Source organism: Rhinolophus sinicus, chromosome 2 (assembly GCF_057876585.1).
Source record: "Rhinolophus sinicus isolate RSI-liver-muscle chromosome 2, RSI-T2T, whole genome shotgun sequence".
Taxonomy (NCBI): Eukaryota; Metazoa; Chordata; class Mammalia; order Chiroptera; family Rhinolophidae; genus Rhinolophus; species Rhinolophus sinicus.
In genome coordinates, this window is record NC_142502.1 from 123,067,841 (window position 1) to 123,095,394 (window position 27,554).

Consider the following 27,554-nt stretch of genomic DNA (forward strand, 5'->3'; position numbering starts at 1 on the left):
AATGGAAAGATGAGGTGCAGAAAAAGAACAGATACTCAACCCCAAATCCTGAGTTATCAGATGGGATTTGAAGCCTGGTGCTAACACAGAAAAGTGCTTATGCTGTAAGGTTCCAGTCACAGAGGAAGATGACAAGTCTTCTATGTAATGTAATTCTAGTGTAAAAACAACATTAAGTTGTAAATTCTACATATGGAGAAAATACTGGAAGGAAATACGTCACAACATGTACTCGTATGGTAATTGTCTGGGAAGCTGATACCTGTTTGCTTTTTGGTATATACCCAGAAGTGGGTGTAGATTGGATAAAATACTAAGCCTTCACAGAGAATCATGACAATTCAAGAAATGGTTTTATTAATCAGATTACTGCACACAGGAACTACTCTTATGAGGGCTGTTATTAGTATTGTCATTTTTCCATGCAGGACACGAAAGTGCAGAGGGGTGAACAGCTTGCCCAGGGCCACACAGTAAGAGGTGGAGGTGGGATTTGAACCCTGTCAGTGTGGCTCCTGAACTCCAGCTCTTAACCACCTTAACCAATATGGAGGGTACTTGAACTTACAGCTCTGCTCTTCTTATGAAACCACTGACAATGTGGCTGGGCCTTGACATAGCCTTTACCCAGGTACAGAACCTTATCTTCTCTTCTGTTTCTCCCTACATGTGAATGACTGCACTTGACTCTTTTTCTGCCTGGTGAGGTGTAGTCGGGTGGGATAACTGTGCTGATTGCATATCTCTGAAGATGAGAAAACCACTCTGCGGGTAGCTGTCATCATCTCATGCTCCATCTCCATTGCTCGTTTCTTGTTATTTCTAAAATTCTGAGGAATGTTTTTAAAAGTTTCAATTAATTCAGGTAAACTCTGTTCACATTGTACGATTACACACCTCTCTCTTCTATTCATTTTCTAACAACTTTCTCTGATTAGAGAAGCCCAATTGAACAGAGAATAAATTAGTAGCCCCGTAATAAATCTTGAGGAAGTGTAGAGAAAATGTCCCTTGCTGCACTTGGCAAGTCAAATAGGCAAGTAAGCTCATGTTCTTAGAAGAAACTCAATTCTTAGAAATTCTCTCCATTACACAGTTGTGAGGACAATTACAGATTAATTAATTTAAGTGAATTGGAAGAGACAAACACAAGAGAACATTTTCACAAGGATGGCTTTGTCAGTGTTTTAAACTGAAACTCCACAGATGGAAAAGCCCATGTAAGTGAGCAGCTCAGTGAGCAGCCTTCTTATTTGTATGCATAGAAAATCCAAGAGACCATCCCGGGTACTGCCCACAAGAGACATTTATCACCACTTTCTCGCTCTGTCTTCCGGTGGAGGCTTACAGCATAAAGACAAGGTTCTTTGTTGTTTATCTTTAATGAAGTTGTTTTCCACTTTCAAGAAGGTTTCCCAGTTTCTCTGTGAGGGTCACACACTTTAGCCAAGAAGGTGGGCTGGGCAGCTGACTCTGGTGTCTCCAACCTTGGGTGGTTATGGCAGGGCTTGAGTCCTCAGGGAGCTTTGCGGGGATCCTCTGATTATTCTGTGCAAGGAAGTCAGACAGAGATTGGATTCTGGGATAGCATAGTAAGTTGGGGAAAGGTAGAAAATCAAGGAATGGACTCCTGAGGGGAAGAGAGGGAATAGAAAATCAGGGGATGGTACTGTCCTTCTGCCTCACCTGTGGCTTCTTCACTGGGGGTCCTGCCTGAATTGTCTCCAGAGTGAGGCTGGGATGTGCTGGGGGCCAAATTCAGCCCCTTCAGAATCTCTCTCTCTCCTGAAGGAACCCAGTGTTAGAGCTTTGGTTTCTACTTAACTGTTTTATTATTTCCTTTTCATTCTCCTCTGGCTTCTAGCACCCACTAACTAGCAATGGAGGAGGGATTTGCTTTGGGATCACAAGGTCTCATTTTGTTTACATTTTTATGTATTGCTTTCAAACTTTAAGAGAGAAAGCACTGACTCTAGAACAATCTGGCAACCAGCTTGGACCCCAGTTGAGGGTGGCGGCCTTTTGGAGAATTTAAGTGACAAGGTTTACGGACACAGAGGCAGGGTATTTAGGCTCCAGTGCCGTGCGTGGGCAATCCATTTAAACTTTCTGTTCATTTTTTTCAGCTTCAAAATGGGGATAAAAATACATATCTCACAGCTTCATTGGGTGGAATAAAGATATGACATATTTTAAAGTGCTCTGCAATGACAGTCATTCAAATATAAACAAGAGCTCATTGGAGCCGAAGACTGCTGCCACCATATAGCAAAAATGATACAGTTCTTGTGTGCAGAAATCTGATTAATAAAACCCATTTCTCGAATTGTCATCATTCTCTGACAAGGCTTAACATTTTATCCAATCTATACTATAGACTGAGGAAATAACACAGCTCTTGTCATAGAATAGGCAATTGACTGGTCACATCTTTCCTTCTATAATTGATGGGATGTCATATCCAGGGAATGGCATTTTTACATTCGTTCATTCCATGAATATTAGGAATCTGTGGCCCCGTGGGTTTGACTTTACAAAGTGAGCAGGGCTCTCGGAGCCTCTGTAAGACTTGTAGGAGGCCGGTATAGCCAGGCTCTGTGGTATCATTCTTCCGGCCCCTGCAGCACCCAGCACGTGTGTCTGACAAATAGCAGAAGGACAAATCAAATGATTGGAGTGAACTGGTTTTTTCTGTTCTTTCTGTAGCATGTTCTCCAATGGTTTTCTACTATCTTTCATTTCTTTAAAACAGGAAAAAAATTACACTTTGTCACTGACGGAAACCAGTTGAAGTACAACTCTGGGACATTCAGACTTTTGAAGGATAGGAAAGGTTTTTAAACGCCTTGATTTGCTTTTCATTCCTAGGATCAGTTTGGTAATGAGTTACCACCTTGTCCTAAACAAAGGCTGCCTTGTGTGATAAGGCAGCATCTGCGGAAAGGTGTTTTACACAATACGCAGGTGCTGCTAGGGGGAGATAGGGACCTCCTAGAAGGCCCGTGGCTTTGCGTCCCCAGGGAGGAGGTTGTCATGAAGGACAATGGGACCTAGAAGTTTGTAATCCAGGGACGACAAAGGGCAGTACCCAGTCCTATATAGTGATAATTCACTGATGGAACCAATGTGTAGTTTCCTCCCAACACCTTTTTGTTTAAGGATGTGGAAATCTGTTCTTTTTCTTGCATAATATCCAAGGCGTTTCTCTGCCTTGCATCTTTCTTTCCTTCTCTAGAATTCCCTTTTCCTCGGGTCTTCAACTTCACTCGTTTAGTGGCCCTCCTTCTGAGACAGGTATGAAGCAAATAGAGCTATAGGAAGCAGTGGAGGAAGAAATATTCATGACTAATTACTCTCCGAGCTTGACAGAGTAATGCACCCTAAAAATGATGTGCATGCTGGACCAGGGCAGGCGGCCCATGTGCTGGACTTTGAAGGTCCAGAGAGAGAGCTAGACACTGCAGGTTGAGGAAGCTACCAGAATAAAGGCTGGAGGTGGGAAAATTAAGAGGCCCAGTAGAGTAAGGGGTAAATGTGCAGATAGCATAAGGAGAAGCAAGGTTGTTTGTGTCCAGAATAGTAGATATTCCTTGTATGCTTGGCTAAGGAGATTGATTTTTATTCTGTAGGTTATAGGGACTTACCAAAGGTTTTTGAGATGGAGGAAACTATGACCAGGTCTGTATTTTGCAAGATCATGGAGGCTGCTCCAAGGAGGGTCAACTGGGGTGGGGTGCAGGGGGAGGCAGGAGGCTGGAGGCATGTTTACCTGTTAAGATGAGGTGAGAATAATGAACAGAAGAGAGACCAACACTTATTAAGGCTCTATTATGTGTTAAGCTGGGCGCCATACTAGGCACCTACAACCTCATTTAATTCCCACGAAAGCTCTGCAAAAGAGGTTTGTTTTTTGCCACTCTACCTAGGAGGGACTGAGAGATGCTACAACTGTGTCAAGGTCTTGCAGCAAGAAACGCCTCCACTGAGGAAGCCCCCTGGCTGAGGTCTCCTGGAGTTTGGGTGGCAGAAACCTGGGAGAGCGAGCTGTGTGACAGAGCTGCTGGAGCAAGAGGAGGCAGGGCCAGGGGCTGGATCGGATCAGAGCAAGCGGCAGTGGGAAGGCATCATGGTACTCGGTGTGGCCCAGCTAGTGGCCAGTAAAAGGGGCCTGGAGCCCTTTATGGTGGTCCTGGTCCAAACAGCAAGCGCTCGTTTTGCCACACCCAGGAACATTCCCTCATTGCTACTACCATGCTGCTTTCTTCTGGACAAAATACTTTGTGGACATAAAAAATTTGAAATTTAAAGCAAAAGATACTAAATTTAACATTTGGAGATAAACTTCGGTGGTCTTTGCTATGATGTGACATTATCAGCATCATCAATAAGTTTCAACCTCTGTTTTTTGTTTTTTTTCATCTGCTTGAGTTTGTGTACTAGGTACTAACTGTGCCATGGTTGTCCTTAAATAATGTTTGTTTTAATTTTCAAAAGTGATCCATTCAGGTACAATAATGGGAATTGCTAAAAATAAAAGGAATAAAAAGCATTCTTAAAACATACTCATGTCTTAAGTTTTATGATAACTCTCAGTGAACCCATAGGTATTTTGAATGTTTTCAATTTCACCTTCTAACAACAGTATGCAAAGTACTAATTGCACCTGACATGATTCTAGTTGGTTTTGTATAAGTTTCTTTTGCAAATTCTACATTGTTGTTTTTCACAATGAGCTTTTCATCAATTCAGATTGATTGGGTTAAAATAAGAAATGCATCCAAGTCAGGAACTCGCCTGAGCACCTGAAATATGGGTCCAGCTGTGTGTTTACTATATCAGTTGGTCTACATTCCTTATGCTTTGTATTAGTCTTGGTTCTCCGGAAACATGAAACCAATTATATATCACTATGCTATATACTATATATACATATAGTACATTATCTGTAATGTATATCACACACACACACACACTCATATAACATATATATTATAAAAATTGGCTCAGGCAGTTGTAAAGGCTGAGAAGGTCCACGATCTGCCATCGGCAAGCTAAAGACCCAGAAGAGCGGGTGGTATAGTTCTGGTCTGAGTCTGAAGGCCTGAGAACCAGGAGAACTGATGTTAGTTCCAGTAGGAGTCCAGGTTCAAAGGCAGCAGAAGACCAAAGTCCCAGCTTGAAGACAAGCGGAGAGAGAGGAGTTCCTTCTTACCGGTGGGAGGCTCAGCCTTTTTGTTCTGAATAGAACAAAATAAGCTGTAGTTGGAAATTACATGCCACCTTCAAGCTGCACAGTGAGGTGAAATGTCTTCCCCACGGTCTTGGCCTGTTTCTACACTTATTGTTTCTGTGTCAGTCAGGAGAGGCAAGGTAGCGCCCACATCTCAGCGACATGGCACATTCGCTTCTCACTAGGGCCACATGTCCAATGACGTAGACTCTATCAGCGCCCTTAGATGGAAAGGCATATGGTGCAGAGGCTCTTAGACCTTTCTAGAAGGATCCTATGTCCCTTTCCCTCGCCTTCCAATGATCAACACAAATCACATGACAGTACAATCCTTCCTGGTGCCCAGCAAGAAGGACAAATGGAAACGTTTAGTGAATGGAACCAGTGACACCACAGCTCAGGAAAGCAGACACTGCACTGCAAAATGGAGCATTTTAACCCAGAATTGGGACTTCTACAATCACCGGAAGAGCACAGAGCAGGGAAGCCGCTTCTAAGGACCTCAGCCCCAAGCTCAGCAGGCACAGCTTCTCAGGAGCTCACCTGGAAGCTGGTGAGAGCCCCAGGAAACTCCAGGAAGATCCTGCCAACCCTCTCTATCTACAGCAACTTAAGAAGCTGCCACCTACTCGGTCCACGACCTACACTTCTAGGACAGTGACACTCACCCGGAAGCTGCCATGAACCTCACGCCTGCTGGCTGCCCCCAACTTCCTCCAGCTTCCAGCTTCTCTGGTTGCAGCCTCCATCCTGCAGCCATACAGGGAGAGTGGTTCCAAGCAAGGAAGTTCCACATGCGATGGAGTGACACCACGTCAACCTCACGTCAGCAGCGCACAAAGCAGCACCAAAGCAGTTGTCAGAAATATGATCGGTTTCTTCAGTTTGGAGCCTGTCACCTGGGGACTGTCACCCTTGATCTGAGGGATGACAGAGGAGAGTTAGGGATGAGGGAGAGTGTGGATCCAACACGGTGATGTGATACCAGTGAGAAAATTCTGCGAGGCAGGAAACCCAGATGAGGAAAAGGAGCTGCGTCCAGCCTCCTCATGCACGATATTTCTCTGTTTCAAGTCTCATTGAACGTAAAGGACCACCTCCCATGCCCGACTCCTGCTACAGGCACAGGGACATTTGCCTCAAGAATACAGATGAGAGAGACAGATGGGTGAACTGACCAGGCGCTCTGAGCTGGGGCAAGGTGTCATGGGGGTGACAGAGACTTAGATCCTAGTCCCTGCTCTGCCACTAGCTGGCTGTGTGACTCAAGCAAGGCACCTTCCACTTTCTGGGCTCTGTTTCCTCCTATTTTGAATTTAAATAAAATGAGCTTCTTGTCAACTGCATATAGCTGGGTCCTAATTTGTTAGCCACTCTGTCAGGCTGTTTTGGTCGGTGCGTTTATTTACATTTCAAGTAATTATTGACATATGAGTACTTAAGTCTGCCGTTCTATTTGTTTCCGCTGGTGTTTGTCCTCTTTCTTTTCTTGCTTTCCCGTGATTACTTGAACTTCTTTAGAATTCCATCTTGATTTATTTATTGTGTTTTTGAAGGTATTCTCAGTGGTAGGAAAATAGTCTTAGCAGCTAACCCGTAACACATACCAGATCTGTATTCCTTCCTCTTCTCTTTCTCCTCCTATTTCTCCTCCTCCTCCTTCTTCTCCTCCTTTTTTATTAGTTGCAGGGGTTTTAGTCCTGCTTTACAGATGAGGAGGCAGAGACACAGAGATGTTAAGGACCTGCCCAGGGTTGCGCAGCTGGAAAGGGCAGGACCAGGCTGGAGCCCAGGCCGTCCGGCTTCAGGACCTGGCTTCTCAGTCACTCTTCTTGGGCATGTTTTAATTTACGTATTTAACTACCAACTACTGTTTATAAGTGGTTTATATGCTATTTATAAGTCTCACTCAGATGACCAACCCTGATCTCAACAACCTGTGTGGACAAATAGGTCGCATAAATCTCTGATGCTTTCCTTAGCATAAATTACGAGAAGTGAACTGTTGAATTGAGTGTTTTGAAAGCTTTTGTTACACAAGTGCCAAATTGCTCTCCACTCTAAGATGGGGAGAGTGTAACAACGTCCTTGACACTCATGCCTCTGAGCTGAGAAGGCACCACCTGTCACTCGCAGTATCCTAAGGTTACTGAGTATACGCTCTCAGCAACCAATTCTAGCAGAAGTCAAACCCTCATTTTTCAGCACCCTTCCCCTCAGTCAACAAACATCACAGTGCCAGGGGGATGTTAGGACCAAAGGACAAGGCTTGTAAACAAATGGGTGCACAAGACTACAGTGTTTATGTCAGTTGAGGGTTTACCTGTGTCACTCCCCATACAGAGGTCTTATCTTGTTAAGCGGATGTTATTATTCCTATTTTCCAGATGAGGAAACCGAGGCTTGAAAAGCCTAATGGGCCCAATTACCCACTGGAAAGAAGCCATATCGAAAACCCTATGTGTCTGACTCCCACATCTTTTTGCTCTTCACCTCCGCACCCCAAAGCCTCCCAGAGGCTGTGGACACAGTGACAGAAGCAGAGGTGGACGTCAAAGCAAGGGCAGAAATGAAGCAGAGTATCTGTGAGGAGCTGGTAGAACTGGCTGAGGGAGCCATTTAAGCAACTGTGTGGAGGTCCCAATTGATCTGGCAGGCTCTGGGACTGCCATGTGAGTGTGGAGGGTGGAGGGACAGTGACGCTGAGGGTAGGCGTGGGGGGAGGGGCATGTGAGTCAGGCCACCAGGACCCACTGTGAGCAGGACTGGCTGTGGGAAAGTGGCCGGACTACAGCCATCAGTGGAGGCCTATTCTAGACTGCAGCCTATGACATTCTACTCCATCGTGTGTGTGTGGACGCAGGTCTTCTGGGGAAAGCTGTGGTTGTACGAGTTGTGTGGACCTACTGTGGTCATCCAGGTGAGAAACCTCTTCAAGTTTCTCTACTTTCCTTCCTTGGAAGGTAACCTTTCATTTCAAAGTAGGGTGACCAACGCAGCCTGGTTTGCCTGGGACATCCTGCTGTTAGCAGTAAAAGTCCTACATCCTGGGAAACCTCTCAGTTCTGGGCTATTTGGGGGACAACCACCTTGGGGGGCAGAGGGCTGTGGGTTGGTGCTGCTGTAACCAAGAGCAAAAGGATTGGGTCTCAGTTAGGTCAAACTGGAACTGAATGAGTGTGGCTCACGTTGACATTTAAAGCTGAGTGCTAAGCTCCACGAGGACAGGACTCGGTCCATCTGTCCCAGCAGTGTTTGGCACCTTGCCCAAGCACAGATGGCTCCCCAACACGTGTGATGGCTGGAGAAAAAAGAGATCGCCAAGTTCCTGTTGGCTTTGATTTTTACAGCTTCTAAGCCATTTGCTTCTTGGGTCTACGTGAGTCCCACTAGGGCTTTTCAGTTTTCAGTAGCTGTTAGGGCACCCCAAGAGACCCTCTTTTCAGCCCCGAGTTCTATAAAGGTGTAATGTGTCTTGCAGTAGGTTAAGGGAGGCAAGTCAATAAGCCAACAAATTTTGTGACATAGACAGTTTAGGCCAGGAAACAGAGCCCGTCTGCCCTTGTGCGTGTGTTGACCTCCCCTTGTGGTAGATGGGAACATAACATTTCGACTTGAATTGAGCTTGGGGAGAGATTTGCAGCATTTATTATTAGGTTGGTGCAAAAGTAATTGCGGTTTAAAAGGTTAAAAATAATTGCAAAAACCGCACTTAGTTTTGCACCAGCCTAATAAAAATATGTGACGTGTGACTGGATCCAGCGTGGCTGTCCCAGCTGGTCACCTGAGGACAGAGGAAGGGATATGGGGCATGACTGCAGCATTGGCTCCTGGGCTCCCCTCAGCCTACACATCTTCAGTGAGCTGCCTTTCCAAACGGGAGCCACACAGACCTGCGGCACCCCCAAAGCAGCTCTTACCCGGACTATATCCTGTCCGTGCTCTAGAAACACAGGAGAAGAGAATGTAGTGTCTCTGATGGAAAGTTGAATTAACTCCCCCCCACCCACCCCCACCGAATGGGGAAGGAGCCAGACCAGCCTGCTCAGGGACCGTAAGCAAATGGGGGAGATGGAAATCTTATCTAACAGTTGAAAACACAGAAGAGATGGGTATTTAATTTTGAACTTTCATATTGTATTGGACATAAAGCATTACATGGTCAATTGTTGGTTCTCCATTCACCTCTAACTTAATAGGCTGTGCAAGCTGGGCATTAGAAATTCAACTTTTTGCACCTCAGTTTCCCCTTTCTGTGTGTTTTCTCCCCTTGGTGGTGCTACCGCCCCTTAGAGGACCAAGTTCTCACATTCTATTGATCCCCTACTCCTTAAAAACCAGTCTTAGCAAAGGATCTTACACATGGATTATTACTGATGTTTAAATAATTTATGACAGTCCAGAGCACTATATAGGCTGGTATCTAGACCTCAACAGTGCTTATAGAACAACTGGTTTACGCAAACTGGGCCCAAAAGAAATGGCTCCATTTGGCACATAATACTTTTTTTGAGATGCAGGAAAAATGTGTCAAAGACACAAAGCCAAGCAGGGACAAGCAAAAGCAGAGCGTCAGGCTCCCAAGGGAAAGGCCTTTCACATTCAGTCTTGTGTCCAATCCATCAACACGAGGTCAACACACAGGCACGTACCAGGGGCTGTTTGAGGTTCTGGGGTACAGTGGAGCCCAGAGTAAATAAAGTGATTTGTTGAAATCCCATTCCATTGGTGGGAGGGGGAGACAGACAATACATAAATACGTAAATTAGAAAGCATCAGTGGGGCTATTCTCTGTATCAGGGAAGCCCTTTCTGAGAAAGTGATAGGAGGAGCCAGTCATGTGAAAAGCTGAGGGAAGAGCATTTCAGGCTGTGGGACAGCCAGTGCAAAGGCCCTGAGGTAGGAACAGCATGAAGTATTGCAAGGATCAGAGGGAGGGTCAGTGTGGCTGGAATTACGTGAACAGGGGAAGATGTCGGCGAGAAAGGCTGATCACATACAACCTTGTGATTCTGGGGAAGGAGGAGGGTTGTGTGCAAAGCACAACAGCATGACATTTTCAGCAATAGTTAGATGTCAGCCTGTTCTAATGTATGTCTTTCTTTTCTGTCCTGCTAGCTACACAATTTTCTTTCCCTCATTTACACGCATTTCAAGATGCAGGATAACTTTCAGGCTTGAGTGGAGGTTTCTGTAACTGCATTTACTTAAAAACTTATAATTTTTAGGTCAAAGATGCAAAGTCTAAAGGTGAATTATAGTATCGTTCCTGGCGAAGTGCTGTCTTTTTGGAAACCCAAAGTGGCTACGACCATTATTGAAGCCTATTTTCCACAAACATGAAAGAAGTCTGGACATGGCCTGTCCAGGGTTCACATGAGAGTTTCACCAGATCCTTAGACTCCAGGTTCCCACCAGTCTACCATCTCTACTGTTTGACCTCTATCCTCATGATCCAAAATAGCTGTTAGAGCGCCAATGATCACATCTTTTTTTTTTTTTTTTTTTTATCACATCTTTATTCCAGGTGGCCGATGGGGAAGGGTGAAGGAAGGAGATGCCCGTTCTCTTCAAAGAAATCTTGGAATTGGTATAAAAATTTTGGTTATATCTCATTTACCAGATTTACATCACAAGGTTACATGAAGCCTCAAAGAATCAAAGAAGTCTGGGGGAAAAAATAGTCAAGTATAACGTGCCCTAGTCAAAATCTAGGTTTCAAACTAAAGACGAAGGAAGGGGAGATTTGCAGAAAGCAGCTATAGTTGTCTCTGTTATGCATCCTTTAACAATCACTGCATTTTATTTAGTGGTCAGGTCACCTTGGGCAGGCCAGGAGAAACTGCTGTTCTGAAAGGCAGCAAGTGTAATCTCTAAGGGACGACCATCACCGGATCCCTGCCACAGAGATAAGCAGCATGTGTTTATTGAAGTCCTACTATGTGCTCAATAAAGCGTTCTGGGGATACGTCTAGCTCAATGCCAGCCAACCAGCAACCAGCAGGCACTCAGAAATGTTTGAACTACACAAACAAGATGATTTTTACTCCCCGTTTACGGAGAGTCAGATACACAAGCAATAATGACAATCCCATCATCTGAATGTCAGATGAGAGGTAACAACAAAGGGCTTTGGGGGTCACAGGAGAAGGGAATACCAATTCTGCCTGGGACGACTTGGCAAGAACCTTCCTCTATCCTCTAAAACTGCAATGTGAAAAGAAGTTCATCCAGCTGTTCTTAACCAGGGCTGGGAATTGTCAAGTGTAAGGAGTAGGCTGCCCAGACAGAAACAAGCTGGGGAGATGGTTTCCTTTACTCAGTTTAGGCCACGTCTGGCATCACAGTTTTGATCACAGTTGTCCGTCGGCGTGAACGTGACACAGAAATATATCTGTAAACAACTCAGTCAGGGTGGAATGCATAGTCTGCAATGGGGAATTTTATGAAGACCACAGGATAGCTCGGTTCAGGCTGTCTGACCCCACACAACGGATAGTTTATTTGCTATGTATTCATCTTTAGGTTCATATATCTTTTCTTCTGCAGTGTCTAATCCACTACTATTCCCATCCGGCATAAAGGGAGAGACTGTGCAAAGGTTAAGAGATCAAAAGCAGCTGGGGGAGGCACTTGAAACTGCAGGGGCTCGGTGTGGTTTCCCCATTCACCTGCAGCTCAGCCCCTGCAGAACGCCAGGTCTATATTCTCGTCTGCTGCATGAATCCTTACAGGAAACTGAATGGGAATGTGGCTATTTCTCAGCTGCGAATGCTCTCCCCAGAGGGTCAACTTCTCTCCCCTTTCATAGCGCAAAGGGAGTAGTCATCTTCCCATTCCTCTGTCAGGCAGCCTCCTGCAATCGTCTAATTGGAAATATCTCCAGGTCCACACAATGCCACGGCTGGCAGCCCACCAGTCCCCTCTATGCAACAGAGCTGCTTAACTAGAATGTTGTGAATGATGGAGAAATCTGAGCTCTCTGACAGGAAAATAGGAAATGGCCCTGGCCAAACCTATTGTGCCCGTATCCTTGGGATGTGAATGAAATTAACAATTGCCTCACGATTTGCGTGCTGATAATCTCTAACAACGCTCTTCAAAGTCGTGGGTCCTACAGCATTCATCCAGAAGATGAAGCAAAGGCAATGTTTTTTATTCCGTATGCAAATGATTTCAGTTTCTCTTCCCGATGACTGTGTCTTCGATTGATCATTTGTGATTTTACTGCAAGAAAATGTGAAACACACAATGGGGCTGATGACCTTCCAGAAAAGTGCCTTGTTGCTATCCTGAGAACTTTTAGCGTCTGTACTACATGAATGCCATGCAGGAGTTTGTGTTAGGAAAGGTGTGACTCCGTGAAGGGTGTTGTTAAAGACAGAACACTACCCAAACTTCCTATGTTCACCGCAAACCAATCAGGAAGACTGGCTCGGCCCCGCCCATGTCCCTGTTGGCTCTCTCCATTCAGAACCTAGAGCTGAAGCTAGAAGAGTGTCCCTTACTTCGTGCAGTCATTCTTTTTCAGAAAATGAACATCATTTTTTGTTTTCTTGTAAATAACGTCATTTTCAATTAGGCACTAGAAGAACAATATATGTTTAGTTAATTCATTCTAATGGGTACTAACATGAATGAACCACTCTACCACAATGGGCAACACTGGAGGAAAACAAAATGCCGTTTTTATGATCAAGCACTTGGGTAGATTAAGTTAACAACCTTGACATCTATAGAAATTAGGTGATTAGGTGGTAGGACATGGCCAAGAAGAATCTGCCAGGTAGGGTAGAAAGTGAGATCACTTTGGAGGAAGAAAACCTGGGCTACAGATCTGCCGGTTTCAGGTTAAGGAGGCTTTGCTCCTAAATCATTTAATATTCTAAATGTTTGGCTTCTCTCCTTATAAAATGGTTCTACAAGTTGTGATAAAAAATACCGTGAATGTTTAAATTAAAACAAAATTTATTGCAGTAAAAGACACATTGCCATTAATTCCCCTCAAAATATTCCCCCTCACTTCACACATACTTATCCCATTGTTCTTGACACTTTCTGAAGCAGTTCTGGAAGTCCTCTTTTGTGAATGTGCTTACTTCATCCTCCATCATGACAATGCTCCATGACAATGCATCGCTTCTGGTACAGCAATTTTTGTCAAATAAAATCATTATGGTGTGTCCTCATTCACCTTATTCATCAGGTCTGGCACCATGTGACTTCTGTCTCTTCTCTAAAGTCAAAATGACTATGAAAGGTAAACATTTTTTAATAGATTCAGGACATCGAGGCAGCCACAACAGTGCAACTAAAGACACTCACGAAAGAGGACTTCCAGAACTGCTTCAGAAAGTGGCAAGAATGATGGGATAAGTGTGTTTGAAGTGAGGGGCAGTATTTTGAGGGGTCTTAATGGCAATGTATCTTCACTGCAATATTTTTTTAAATTTAAACATGCACCAAATTTCTTTTAATCACACCTCCTATTTGGGTTCTGAGAATATCAAATAACACATATACACACAATAGTTCTTTATAAATTCTAAGACCCAATTATTACCGAGAGGGGCCAGATTACAAAAAAGGCAGAGGTGCTTGAGGACTGCTGTCACAGAGGAAGTTTGGAAGCAGAGAGCCCGAAGGTTGGTTGGACCTTGGTGAGGCATGGAGAGGAGAAAGAGCAAGCGCTTCAAGCTAGAGAGGTAGCATGACCAGTGAACTCTACATTTCTGGGAAGCACCCTGCTTCTCCCATGGCAATGTTTCTAGTTCCATTCCCATCATGGCCATGCTTCACTAGACTCCAGGGAGGGAAGTGACAAGCTGGTCCTAAAATGGCACAGCGTCTGGGCCATTCTTGCCTGGGGGCAAGAGGTGGTCCGTGATTTGGTGAAAGGATGAAAGTTGGATCTAGTGGTACTCAACATTAAACTCACATCTAAGTCCCCTTGGGACACTACAAGGGTACCCAGTCTCCATCCCTGAGCTGCACCAAAGCAGAATTTCTGGGGACAGAGGGCTCGGGTGTTGTTTTTTTAAAGATCGAGAAGGGATTCTGCTGAAAACCAGAGTTGAGGATTAGTTAGTTCTTGACCCTTGGATAGAGAAATTCGTTCTCAATAAAAACAGCCTGCCATCCCTTAGTTAAAAAAAGTTAACTCTGATTGGTAGTGGTCCACAAAAGGGGGCTCCCTGTGCTCCTGAAAGAGGGCCAGGAAGTCTGACCTCGCTGGTGTGCCACAGACTTCTGCTTCCTTAGAAGTCCATGCTCTTCTGCCACCTGCCCTGTAATTGCAGTGCTCTGGCAGGTGAAGACTTGGCCAGGGAGAACTCAGTGGCCAGAGTGGGGCACTAACCACAGTTCACGAAGTTTTGCATTGCACGAGTTCTCCCGTATAAGCCCGATACTGTCCTCCCTGCCCACACCCACCCCGCCAGCTTTCTCCACAGACCCTGCAGAACTGAGGGGAAAAACTGGATCCACACATTCTCACACAAGCCAGAGCTAGTGTCATTACTAACAATAAGTCACTCCCTGTCCATCTTAACTTCCTCAGATCTGGGATTATTTTCAGATTTTGCTTCTTGTCTGTCTCCTCTACCTGGAAGGTATAAGCAAAGATCTTTTTGGTGTCACTCACTGCCATCTCCCCAGAAACATGCCTGGCATACAGCAGGCACTTCATTAGCACATGGTGCATGCATGAACGAGCGAAAACCTCCATTTACTGAGAACTTATTCCATGCCAGGCACTGTACTGCACTTATACGTCCATCATCAGATGTAATTCTCACAACAACCCCATGAAGAAGGTGCTATTATTTATTCCCATTTTAGAGAAGAGGAATCTGAAATTCTGAGGCATTAAGACATATGCCCAAGGTTACATGGGTAGTAAGCGCAGCTGGGATTGGAACCCATAGCTTTCCAACTGCAAAGAACAAGCTCTTAGCTATTATATTATACGAATTCCTTTCACTAGGGGTGGTACAGGAACATGTCCTTGGCAGGAATTGCTTGCAAATCTGGTTTTGCTCTGGCATCAAGTAGTCATGTATTAGTGGTGCAATATCCAGACAATGGTGTTTCCTAGAGGAGGTGACTGCAAACTAAGGGTTGAAAAGTAATTCTATCCCTTTATCTATAACTCCAGGATTCTTTAAAAAACCTACCACAATACCAGACAAGCTCATATTCTTTGACAGGTTTTTTTTTAACATTATGTTAGTAGCATGCTGAAAGGACCAAGGTGAGTTCCAAGTGTGTGTCTCTTGAGTGGTGAGCCTCTGGGTGACTTTTATTTCACCATTTATAGTTTTCTACAATGAATGGGTGTATTAATTATGGTAAGGATTCAGCTGCTCTAACTAACAAAGAGACCATAAAATGCATTAGCCTACATAAGTTCAAAGTTTCTTTTTCTCTCATGTTAACAGTCCAGGGCAGAAAGTTGGGCTCGGCTCCATGAGGTCATTCAGGTTGCCAGCTGGCCCTGCATTTCTGCTTTCCTCAACAGGTGACTGTTCCCCTTTGGCCTAAGGTGCCCGCCCGCTCCAGTTGTCCTCATCCGTGACAGTAGCTCACCAGCGCCCCCTCCAGGAGGAGGGAAGAAAGAATACAAAAGGTATAAGAGGGTCCGTTACCTCATTAGCCAAAACCTAGTTACTTAGCTAGTTATTTAACCTAGTTACCTCTAGCTGCAAGGGAGGCTGGGAAACCAATTTCTAGCTGGCAGCCTGTGCCCTGCCAGCCTGTGATGAGTTCACTCTAAAAGGAATTTAAATCTGTATTGCTCAGGTTGTTTCCATTATCTGCCAATGTCCCTAAAGCAAACGTGACATTGTCCTTTTTCCTAGTAGAGTGAAGAGTTGTGGGTGTCATCCAAGTGCTCCTTTAGCCCCCTCTAAGGTCATTGACAACCTTCTGCTGGGTAGTACCTGTGGCTATACTGAAAAAAAAAAAAAAACTGACCTCTTTGGGGCCACATTTTCAGGGTCAATTATAGTTGAAGACAGAGCAGGGAAGGAAGTTAGAAGACTGGAAGTGACAGCAAAGCAGAGAGATTCATCCGTGCATCAGAAATATACTGAGCATCAACTATGAGCCAGGCACTACTCTAGATCCTGAGAATACAGAATCTAAATTGGAGTTTGAAACTGGATTCAAATTTACATAAACTCAGGCCAACACAGATCATTGGTGTTTCTACAGACTTTGAAGACTCCATTGGGGGTGGGGGTGGACATGGGGGTGGACAGTCCTTGTCTGGGAGTGCCCAGAGAAAGACCTGTGCCGTCTACTTTCATATCATGAGAACATTTGCTGGGGCGCTTTGAGAAATCCCCCTGCTGTGGAAGAGGGGCTGCTTATGGATTTCTGGAGGACGGACTGTTGTCCCGTTCTTTGCTTGCCCTACTCAGAAAAATATTCACATTTCTTTGTAAGGCGTTGCATGCAGGATCATTCTATTGCAAGCTATGCATATGTATCTGTTTAATTTTAACTCAAGCTCTTTATGAAAAGGCAAGTTCATTTACTCAGAGCCTAGACAGAAGGCTTTCCCAGTCCTGACACCTTGCTTGTTTGCTACTTAAAGTCTTTTGGAAGAAAAGAACAGATTTTTGCATTTTGTTCCCGTTCTGACTTCAGGAAAAAAAATTTTTTTAAACCCACACAACTGTCCTAATTGGAATGGATTCTTGATCTATTTCATTGCAGTCTGTTTATTTCTGGTAAGTATCCAGAACGCTTGGCCCCTACCCCTGCACGGCAGCTCTCCAACAACATTCCAACTTTGTTCCAGCGTATTTGGAATTCACAGATCCCCAGAAATCTCCACACAGAGCCCCGGGTGACACACAGGGACACAGGTCTCCCTTCTGGACCTGTCCTCAGCTTCCCTTCAGGCCCACCCAGGCCACTGCCACTTTGGCATTCTTCCGTCTCCTCCTTTCAGTTCACACAGCTGTCTGCCCCAACCTGCTGCCTCCACACCGTGTGTAGGCCTGGGAAGTGGGAGGTTGGGGTGGTCAGCTTACAAGAGCCTCGAGTGTGGTACACGTGCCCAGGGCAACTTCAGCTTGCAATGAGATGCGTTGGTTAAGCCCTTGCATGATGCAAGGGAACCTGCCTGTTAAAGACAATGAGATCAGCCTGGACCGGGGCCAAAAGTGGGGTTGTAGTGTAGATGCAAATATCAAGGCTTATCTGCAGACACATGACACAAGTGATGTCAGCATCAACAGTAGCCTTAGGAGTTGGTGGAGGGGTGGACAAGCCACCAAGCAAATGTGCAGTCATGGTGGGGACACTTAATACAAGAAAGTAGAGAAGGACCTGGAGATGACCCAGACCAGGTGGTACACCAAGGGCCACCGTGTGTGTGTGTGTGTGTGTGTGTGTGTGTGTGAGAGAGAGAGAGAGAGAGAGAGAGAGAGAGAGATTAATTGATATTGAATGCTTTTAGATGACACATGTGTTCTCTGCTTTGCTACAGCTTCTACCACTCCTGGATGTCCTCTGACCCCCTGCCCTCCTTCACTAATATATATTACCCATTACCTGCCTGAGCAGTGGTGCAGGAGCCAGAGAGGGGGAAGGAAAGTGATGGAGGAAGAACATACCTTCATCATGCCTCAAGTTGCATCTTGCTACAAGCCTTGGGAAGGAGAACATGGAAGCTTAGCATCAATTCCCCCGAATTACCAGGTTTGGAAATGAGCCTGGTCATGGTGCTCCTGGAAATCGTACATGGCTTCAAGGAGTTCCATTTGCACTGGAACTTAGGGACAGGTGTTATGTGTAGAATCCAAAACATGTGTACGAGCTGCCACATGTGTTAGCAGAAACCTAACAAGAAGTTGAGGAGTGTCTGAGGCCAGCGGCAGCAGGACTTAGAAAGCTAAGCAGAAGCACACTTCCTGAAGGTGAGTTGCTTACCTGCCTTGTGTTGGCACTGGCTGGTGAAGGAACTGGAGGGCCCATGTGGACTAGGTTTGATTCAGAGAAGCTGAGAAGGCAGGCCTCTAAAAGAATCACACAATATTTTCAGGAAGCAGTCTGTCTCTGTGGAAACTGAAAAAGAGGTCCTTTGGAATTAAGAATTCTAGACAGCTGTCCTTGACCCACCCCTGATTAGAACCACCAGCAAAGTTTATCTAGGAAAGTTCATCCCACACCCTCTATAAGTAATGAAAAAGAAAACAAAATTACTCTGATACAAAGAGCATCAAATCATGTCAACAGAAAAACCATGCACCAGAAAAATGTGGCCAGGAAGAAACAAAATTATGATCAAACCTTTCACCAAGAATTAGAAACAAAACAAAACAAAACCCCCAAACCATCACAAAACAATTTGACCCCTGAAAGAAAACCCCAAAGCCCAAATGCAGGAACTCAAATTACACAGGAGAAGGTATTAGAGGGGTGATGAGACAGGACTAAAAGGCTCAGGAAAGATGTAGACAAAAAAATCTGAGCCATCACACTAATGAAGACTAAATTGGAAGGAAAAAAGGGAGCAAAGGCACTGCAGAAAATACTGTGAGGGAAGCAGAAAATAGAAATACGAAATGCAAACTCAATGAAACAGAGATAAGGAATTTAAAAGGATTAGAGAAAAAAATGGTAGTGATAAGAAGTCAAAGGAAAACCAACATATGCAAAATAGGGGTCCCTGAAGAAAGCAAACTAATTCAATGCAACACACGCTTTAAAATATAATTCAAATTCAAAACATTTCCTAAATAAAACAAAACTTGAATGTATTTATTAAATGTTCACATCACTTACCAGAGAAAACTGGTCAGCACAGTCACCACATGTGACGTAGCCTAGTCTAGTTATTGAACTTGAAGTAGCCTTTGGGCAGTAAAGCATAAAAATTAAGTCACTTACAAAGAGAAAAGAAAAAAATCAGGTTGAACTCAGACTTCACCAAAATAGCATTTAACATTAGAAAAAAATAGAGAAACATTTAGAAGATATTTAAGGAAAGTGCAAACCAAGAATTTTATATCATCCAAGCTGCTCAACAATTATAAAGGCTACAGCAAACCACTTGAACTTGCAAGAACTCAGGAAGTATTGATCCCATGAACCCTTGAGGAAACAACCAGAAAATAAACTTTGGCAAACTGAGAGTCAGCTACAGACACCAGCCAAAAGTCTGACTGTCAGCATTAATTATATTTAGGCTTAGATCTAACAGTCAATGTAACGTGGGAGTTAGAGTAACAAGACAGAGTGTAAATGTTGTATGCTCTGACAACATAGAAATAATACAACTAACAAAAACTGGGATGGAAAAGGGGGTAAAGATGACAGGAAGTCCAGTAATTGCCTTATCTATAAAATCAGAAAGACAAAGGAAAGAATTTAAAGCTAAAGAATCCAATAGTAGACACATTAACATTTTTAAGGGTGCAAAGTAAGAACTGATAGAGATAATGTTATTGACAAGTCAGGAAGTGGAGGAGACGTAGGAGAAAGGTTAGAAAGTACACACTAAATTTATTATTGCTCAATACTGTTTAAAAAGCAGATGTTCAAGTGCTGCCTATGACAACACAATTGTAAAGATAATCATTAGAACAGTCTTACAAATCCTCCTAAATATCAGAAGGCCTTCTTTTGAGGCCTTCTCTTCTTCCCTCCCCTCCGTTCCCCTCCCCTCCCCTCTTTTCCCTCTCTTCTTCCACACCCCGCCCCACTTCAGAAAACAAATAGACCTTATGTGGAAAGATTTTACAATACTATATTCAGAGAACAAAATAACATGACACATGTAAGATCAAACTCATCTATCATGCCCACAAATATAAATGAGATTAACTCATACATGGGATTAAATGATTTTCACATTGGTATCATAAGGCACAGCCAATTTTATGCTGTGTAAAAGCGACATGTCTAGAACAGTGAACCATAAAGGTTGGAAATGAAAAGGATGAACAGGTGTACCAGGCAACACGAAGCACTGTTATCAGTTTACCTTCAAAGAAGAGGAAATTCAGGACAAAAACCATCAAATGAAACACAGGAGGGGACATTACAAAGGATACATCACACAACAAAGATAGAGTAATGAATACCTATGTGCAAAATCACGTAGCAACAATATCCATGAGGCAGAAGTTACAGAAGAAACACACATATAGTAGAAAACTTTAAAACCCTATTAATTCATGTCAGAAGTAATGTCAAATAACAATACAAAAATGAGTAAAGTTAATTTTTGATACAAAAATATGTAAACATTTAAAAAGTTGATCTGTTTGATATGTGTCAAAATCTATATCCTAAAAACGGAGAATTTATTTTTTTTCAAGAGTGAATGAAACACCCATGAAAACTGACCACATAAATAATGAAAACCTCAACAAATTCCCAAAGATAGAAACAGCACAGTTAAAGCCCTGATCATAATATAACTGGTTAACCCAGACATTGATAACAAAATAGAAAAACAGAAAGATTCTTCCATCTGAAATTTTAAAAAAGATATAACCCTCTCCCAAATATCTATAAGGTCAAAAAGAAATACATACTAAAATAGCAGAAATTTTAGAAAACAATGACAATTGAAAAACCTATACAAGAGAACCTGTGAGTGTTAGTGTGCTCAAAGGAAACAAGAGGGGATGTAAAGAGTTATTATCAGTCAAACCCAGTGATCTGAAGGAATGTAAACAATGAACTATGATGTGCATGTGTTATTTTTTTCAATTAAAATGTTATTTTTAAAAAAGTTAGTAAAACCAAAACAACAAAAAGAAATAGACCAAATGAATGCTACGACTTCTTTTGGCGTTGATGAGAGTTGACCTGTGAAGGAGATCTGGCCAGCTCTTTGTGTTACACCGAATGGCTCCATGGTTGTTCCGGTTTCTTCTGAGAAAACTAGACACCACAATCTGCTAATGATGTTTAAAGTGTGTCAGACTTGGTCATCCCTACGTGGGCTGCGTTTGTGGAATGGTTGGGGTGGCAGCCTGTTAACATTTGTAGCTCCCAAGGAACGCTGCATACTGGGATGGTCCACGGTGTCTCCAGGCTGGGCAATGGGATTGACTTTGGATAAAAGATCATTAGCAAGAGGGATGCAAGCAGAGGCTTACCAGGTGCTTGCAAAACAGGGTTATCCTCTTGGAATTTTTGTTCTTGGAGCCAGCCTCCAGGTTGTAAAGAAGCTCCAGCTGGTTGCATGGAAAGACTGGGAAATGGACAAGAGGGCCCAGACTTCCAGCCAACACCAGTGAGACACCCGTCATGTGAGCAACGGTCCTCGATGTCCCAGTCATCTGACTGCAGCCCATACGTGACCCCACTCAAGATGAGCAGAAGTTGCCAGACGAGGCCCAGTCAATCCACTGGATCACAATAATAAAATGGTAATTTTAAGCCGGTAAATCTAAGTGGTTTCTTACACAGCAGATAACTGAAAAAATTGGCATATATATGATTGGCATATATGTCTCTGGAAAGTCAGTGAAAATTTGCACAGGTGAGCCACAGGTTAAGAGAATTAATCATAAAAACAAAACTTGTACAACTTCTCAAATAATTATGTGTTTTTAGCACAAGGTCAGATTTAGAAAATCTCTCTCACACAGATCTTTCCTGGAACATACCCATTATGTGGTAGCAGAGAGAGTGTGCCCAGAGGCATGCAGAGGTGATGATGGAAAGGTCTGGGCATAACTGGCATTAACCTGGGCTAACATGACTGGCCACGGCTTCTCGCAATAATGAAACCACGGTGGAGTCGGCCCTGTCCTGCTCAGCCCATTTCACAGAGCGACCGTGAGGTCCTCAGGACGGTGCTGCACAGAGGAAAACCAGGTCCAGATCGAGGGGGGCTGCAGAAGTGTTGGCATCCCTGCCCTGGAGCAAGCCCGCAACAGGTCGGGGACAAGGTGGCTTCTAGATGCCAGGTTACAGGATTGAGCTGATGGGCCCAGGGGAAGGGGTGGGGTGAGTGGCTTGGCTTCACAGTAGTGGAGCCTGTGGGGCTGTGTGACAGCACAAGCAAGGGTCACAGCAGGGCTCCAGTCACAGCAGGAAAAGCCAGAGACTTACATCAAAAAGCCCTGCATTTTCCTGCATCAATATATTTTTTTCCAAAGTTAGTGAAACCATTCTAGCTCACTGCAGTGGGTCCAAACAGATCCCACCCACCATTTCCTGGGTGTGGGTGCTGTGGGCAGATGCCAGGAGGAATTTAAAAGAAGTTGTGCTATTTTGGGTGTTAGAATTTGCCAGCACGCCAAAGTGGCAATATGTCTGCCTATGCGAATCCCTGCCGTCCAGACACTGAGCTTCGCTGGGCGCTCACATTTACTATTTCGGCATCGTCCTTTGTGAAGTCCCTCTGTGGCCTTCTCTCCCTTACAATTTCTCTCTCAGTTCTGGGACTTGAGCTGTGACACCAGGGCGGGCGAATGTGAGGGATGGGCAGGGTGGGGATGGTATCGTCACAGCTGCAGGCAAGTCTGACGAGTGCCAAGAAGGTTCCAGATGGATCAACTCTGTCCTCAGTGGTAACTGGATCATGAATTGAAATAGAAAACCCAAGAAAAGTGGCCGAGGGGTGAGACCAGGCCAACATTGCACCCCTGACCAACATACATCAGGGAAAGGAGGTCATTCAGAAAAGAAGACTATTTTGGAAAAAGAAAAGGCAACATGAACGTCAGTAGACAAAACAGGACAAACCTCTAAGATGTATGTATATGTTTCCTTTTGGAGAATTTCACGGAACTGGGAGGCAGTGCCCTATTTTTGGTGTCTATTGTGTGAGGCTATGGCAGGGACCTGCAGGGCAGCGGCTTCTCTGACGAGGATTACATTTTAAATCAGAAAAGAAGACAATGAGGGCAAAAATAATAACTATTTTTTAGGCCTCAAAATTCAGGGTATTTGAAACATGGTTTTCTAAAACACCAACCTAGTGGAAGACCCATTTTCCCTTCTTGCCTTTCATCCAAGACCTCCTAATAGATGACCGGGGAGGACAGGCGGCATTCCCGTTTTCCTCCTGTTGCCTGCTTGTGGCCCAGCTGTCTGATTTCCACTATTTAACACTGGGTGGGGGGACGAGAGAGCGGAGGAGGCAGGGGCCCTCTTATCAGAGATTCTCCAACTTTGAACCTAAGTTCCGCAAAGGCTCTGATTCTATGGGTCTGCGACAGGAAGAGGAATGTGATCTGGCTTTATCTTATTTCCAACCAAGTTTCTCCAGGCAATTAGGTGTGGACAGTCTCCGGACTCCATTTTGAGACACCCCCCCTACCCCCCACACACACACATACACACCTTGCAGCCAGTGCCCTGTAAATTGTACTCATGAGTTCATGTACTTGAAGGTGTCTGAGGGGTTGGGATGAAGAGGCACTAACCTCGGGATTGGATAAGGCTGAGAGGTGGTACAGGGCAAGACCACTGTGATGTTGTGATTTATAAGAAGAAATACACATTTGGTGCTTGTCCCTGTTTCTGGCTCCTAAAACCATTTGAATTCCTAATGAGGTGACTTTTGGAAGCACCTAAGGATGGGAGCTGGTTGCCATTGGAACCCACCATGGGAACTTTCAGTCCCAACCACCTACCTCTGGGGAGGGAGGGAGGGCTGGAGATTGAGTTCAACTGCTGATGGCCAATGATTTAATCAAGCATGTCTATGCAATGAAGCCTCCATGGAATGAAGCATTTTCCTGGAGGTGCCTGGTCGGCATTCTTTCTTTATTCCGATAGAAGGGTGCCCAGGCCCCTCCAGTTGTACTGCATCAGAATCCCCAGGGATGGAACCTCCACTGTAATGTTGAAAGGCCTGGAGGTGACTTGGGTGCATCACCAGAACTGACCACAGCCATGGTGCTGCTCAGTGCCCTGTTCACACTCTCCACCCTGAGGAGGAGGATGGTAGGCATTAGCCAGGACTTTTCTGTGGCAAGACCAAGAAATCCAACCTAGAGTGGCTTACACTGAAAGGTTTCAGTGTGTGATGCTGGTGTCTAGCTCGGCCGGACCCCAGGGCGCCGGAGGAGTCTTCTCGATTCTCCCCCGTCTGTCAGCTCTGATTCCTCCCACTGGCTTCACCCTTACACCGACTCTCTCTGGGGTGGACGTAGAGATGACCCCTCAACACCACCTTGCAGGGAATAAGTCCAGAGATGGGGCAGCACTGAGTACTCTGAGTGTGTCTGTATCAGGCACACTGAGATAAGCACTTAATCTTACAAGATGTGTCCCTTGTCACTCTCATTTCCTAGAGTGGGGAAGAAAGGCCTGGAGAGGTGACGTGTGGACTCAGGCTTTGCAGCTAGTCATGGTGGAACTGGGACTTGAACTCAGGGCTGTCTGATGCCAGAATCGAGTGGTGACAGAATGGCTCTCAGCCTCCAGGACCCTCAGGGCCACGGGCTTCCTTCCATCCCTGGCTCACCCACGGGAACATGGCTGACCACTGACCTCTTTCTTAGTCTTTGGATTGCAATGATATCCCCTCTTTCATTTTGAAGCATCCAGAAGAGCAATTATTGTGTGTTGACACCTTCCAGCAGTTCATGAATTTGGCAAATCGCCTTTCATTCTGCACGGCAGCATGCTGGCTGCGCTCCAGCCGTTCTCCAGGTACCAGCTGTGGGTCCGGCCCTGGATTCCCTCACAGATTCAAGGGCCGTGGAGGCTGTAGTCACCTCGTGTCTACCACAGAGGTGACACGTATGGAAAAACTGTTATAGAGGGTTAAAAAGATTTTTGTTTTCCTTACAAACCCTATTTCACAAAAAAGGAAATGAATCACAAGGACATCAAGTGAAGGGCCTCGAAGGGCTGACAACTTGAAAGAATTCTGTTCTGCCTCAATTCTTGCTCTTCGTAGTCCTAGGGTTTGCAGTTCTCCAAAAGGGAATTTTCTGTCTCTGAAAGAAAAAGGAAGGTGTCCAGGGGCGCACACACAGAGGGGCTGCCGAGGCTGCCTTGCTGAGCAGTCCTCTGTCTCCCCACGCACGCCCACTCAGCGTCTTTTCCTCCCCTGCCCCACCCCTCCTTTCACTTTGCAGCAGCCCTATTATTTCTAAACTACATAAGGCACTTTCATGATTTTGCCTTCCTGCTGTGACATCAGCACTGAACTTAAATAGGAACGCAAACACCATTTTAAAATCCTTTTGTGGGCTCTCATTTTTATATTCCATCGTGTGTCTGTCTCTTTGAGTACACAAATCAATGCACCAAGTAGGGTGAGAAAATGAATTTCCTTTGTTGTTACCATGGTTCCAGCTGGAGGCACCTGGATATTTTTCTACCCTCCTTCCTTCTCTGACACCACAAGAAAACGAGATCAAAATCCAAACCGTTCCTTCCTGCGCAAAGGTACAGAACAGAAATGTCACCTGTCGAGAAGGCTCCCCTGTAATCTGTCTGTGACTGACACCCGGGTCTGCAAACTACAGAACGAATAACTGGGTGCTCCGAGGTGCTGTCCATAAACAGTGTCAGACAGAGGGCGGCAATGAGCTGGAAGGGCGGGGATGGGCAAGTTGTTGATACATGTGGAGGAAGGGAAGAGGGTTGTACAACACAGACCTGGCATGCGATGGAGACATTTCACCTCATGGTGCACAGGTTTTATGACCAGGATGATACTTAGTAGTAAATAACCTAGCAGGGGGGGAAAAAGAAGAAGAAGAGTTTAAAAGCCTGTAGCCATGGTAAATTTTTTTCCATAAAAATTATTTTCGGGTTAGAATTCTCGTCTCATTTTGGCTGATCTGCACTGTGACTCAACTCACTTGTGATTAGAAATCAGTGTTGGTGATTACCTGCCCCATATAGGCCCAAACTACACACTCATTTAGAGACCGACAAGAGGAAGGCGTGACCTCACCAGATACCACAATAATTCATTGGAGGGACAGATAAGGAGGTTCCATTTTGAAGAGGTTCAGTTTAAGGTATGTGAAGGGTTTCCAGCCTCCAGGGACAACTGTCTAGCGGGCAGTTAGAGACCTGGTGTCTGGAGCTCAGCTGCATTTGAGAACGGAGAATCTGAGTGTGCTTTCAAGCTGCAAGCGGGCGGAAGCAGGTAGGCGTTGTAGAGAAAGGAGACCAGAGGCCTGTCTGTGGGATACTGGGAGGGTTAATACCATTTGCAGACCAGTCGGAGGAAGAAGAAAAAGCAGGTAGGAGAAAGAGAACCAGAAGTGAGGTGCCCTGGGGAAGCAGGGAAGCTGGACTTGCAAGAAGGAGTGGTCATCCAATGCTGCTGACGATTTGGATATGAGGGAAAGCCCAGGACAGAGCCTGGATCGGGGAGTCGGAGCTGGTTGTGACTTTGCTGAGGGTCACATGTCATCCTGAACACAAGGAGGAAGGAAGAGGTACAGACGGCTCTCACAAGAAATGTGTTGGCCAGTAGTCCATTGGAAAGAAAATATTGACGACTGATTGTCCCTGGATGGGAGAGCCTGGACTGTGTGTGCAGGGACAGGCAATGTAGCCACAGGGCGGAAAGAGAAAGGTGACAGCTGATGGAGCCAGGCTCTGAGGAGGGTATGGGGGGGGGGGGGGTGTCCATCCAGTGACGACGGCAGCCAGCTTCTTCTTTGGCACCTGTTCTCCAGTTCTCACACAGGGCCCAGCCCTGGCTCCACCACAGGCTGTGGGACTGTGAACCGCCCCCCTACCCTGTCAGTGCCTACACGTCCTTGCTGTAAACACGTGAGGGTCTGACGGTCACTCTACCCATTGTAGTAATGGGGCAGGAGCTCAAAATGTCATTTGCCATGTTTCTGAGTCACGGCGCTGCTATGTGGAGTGGCAGAGCTTAAGTCCAGACGTGGTGTGGGTGTTCTGAAGAATCCCCTGAGAGGGGTTGGTCCTGCGTGGGAGACAAAGACCCTGAAGCCCGAGAAAGTGAGTAGCTGGCCTGAGGCCACAATGGCAGCTGGTGGGGGAGCCAGGGCAAATTCGGATCCTGTAACAAGTGCGGTCTTTACTCAAAGGGACATTGTTTCCCAGACCCGATGGGCTCTGAGTCTGGACAGGCTGCTGGAGTGTGTGCCCCTCTTAGTGAACAGGTCTTCTTTTGTGGAGAAGTGGAGGGTCTAGGATTCCAGTGAGCCCAGGTCCCAGGAGACTGTACAGTGTCATAGTCCCACATTTGCCCTCTGCTGTCAAAATAAGTGGGTTCATATCCTCCTTACACCTCTTCTACTTTCCAGTCGTGTAATTGCAGACAAATTACTGGACTTTTTTGTGCCTCACACTACCCATCTGTGAAACGGGGATATGGAAAGTACTTAGTACAGTGATG

General features: G+C 45.1%; 1 long non-coding RNA gene across 1 annotated transcript; it reads right to left on the reverse strand.

Moving 5' to 3' along the window:
* On the reverse strand, positions 1-25,863 carry LOC141571584 (uncharacterized). The gene is made up of 6 exons (XR_012496424.2): positions 21,355-25,863; positions 19,028-19,096; positions 18,173-18,307; positions 5,899-6,150; positions 3,645-3,769; positions 1-1,548 (listed from the first exon to the last, which is right to left on the reverse strand). It is a non-coding gene; the product is annotated as an uncharacterized LOC141571584 (long non-coding RNA).
* Between the last annotated feature and the right edge of the window lie 1,691 nt (positions 25,864-27,554).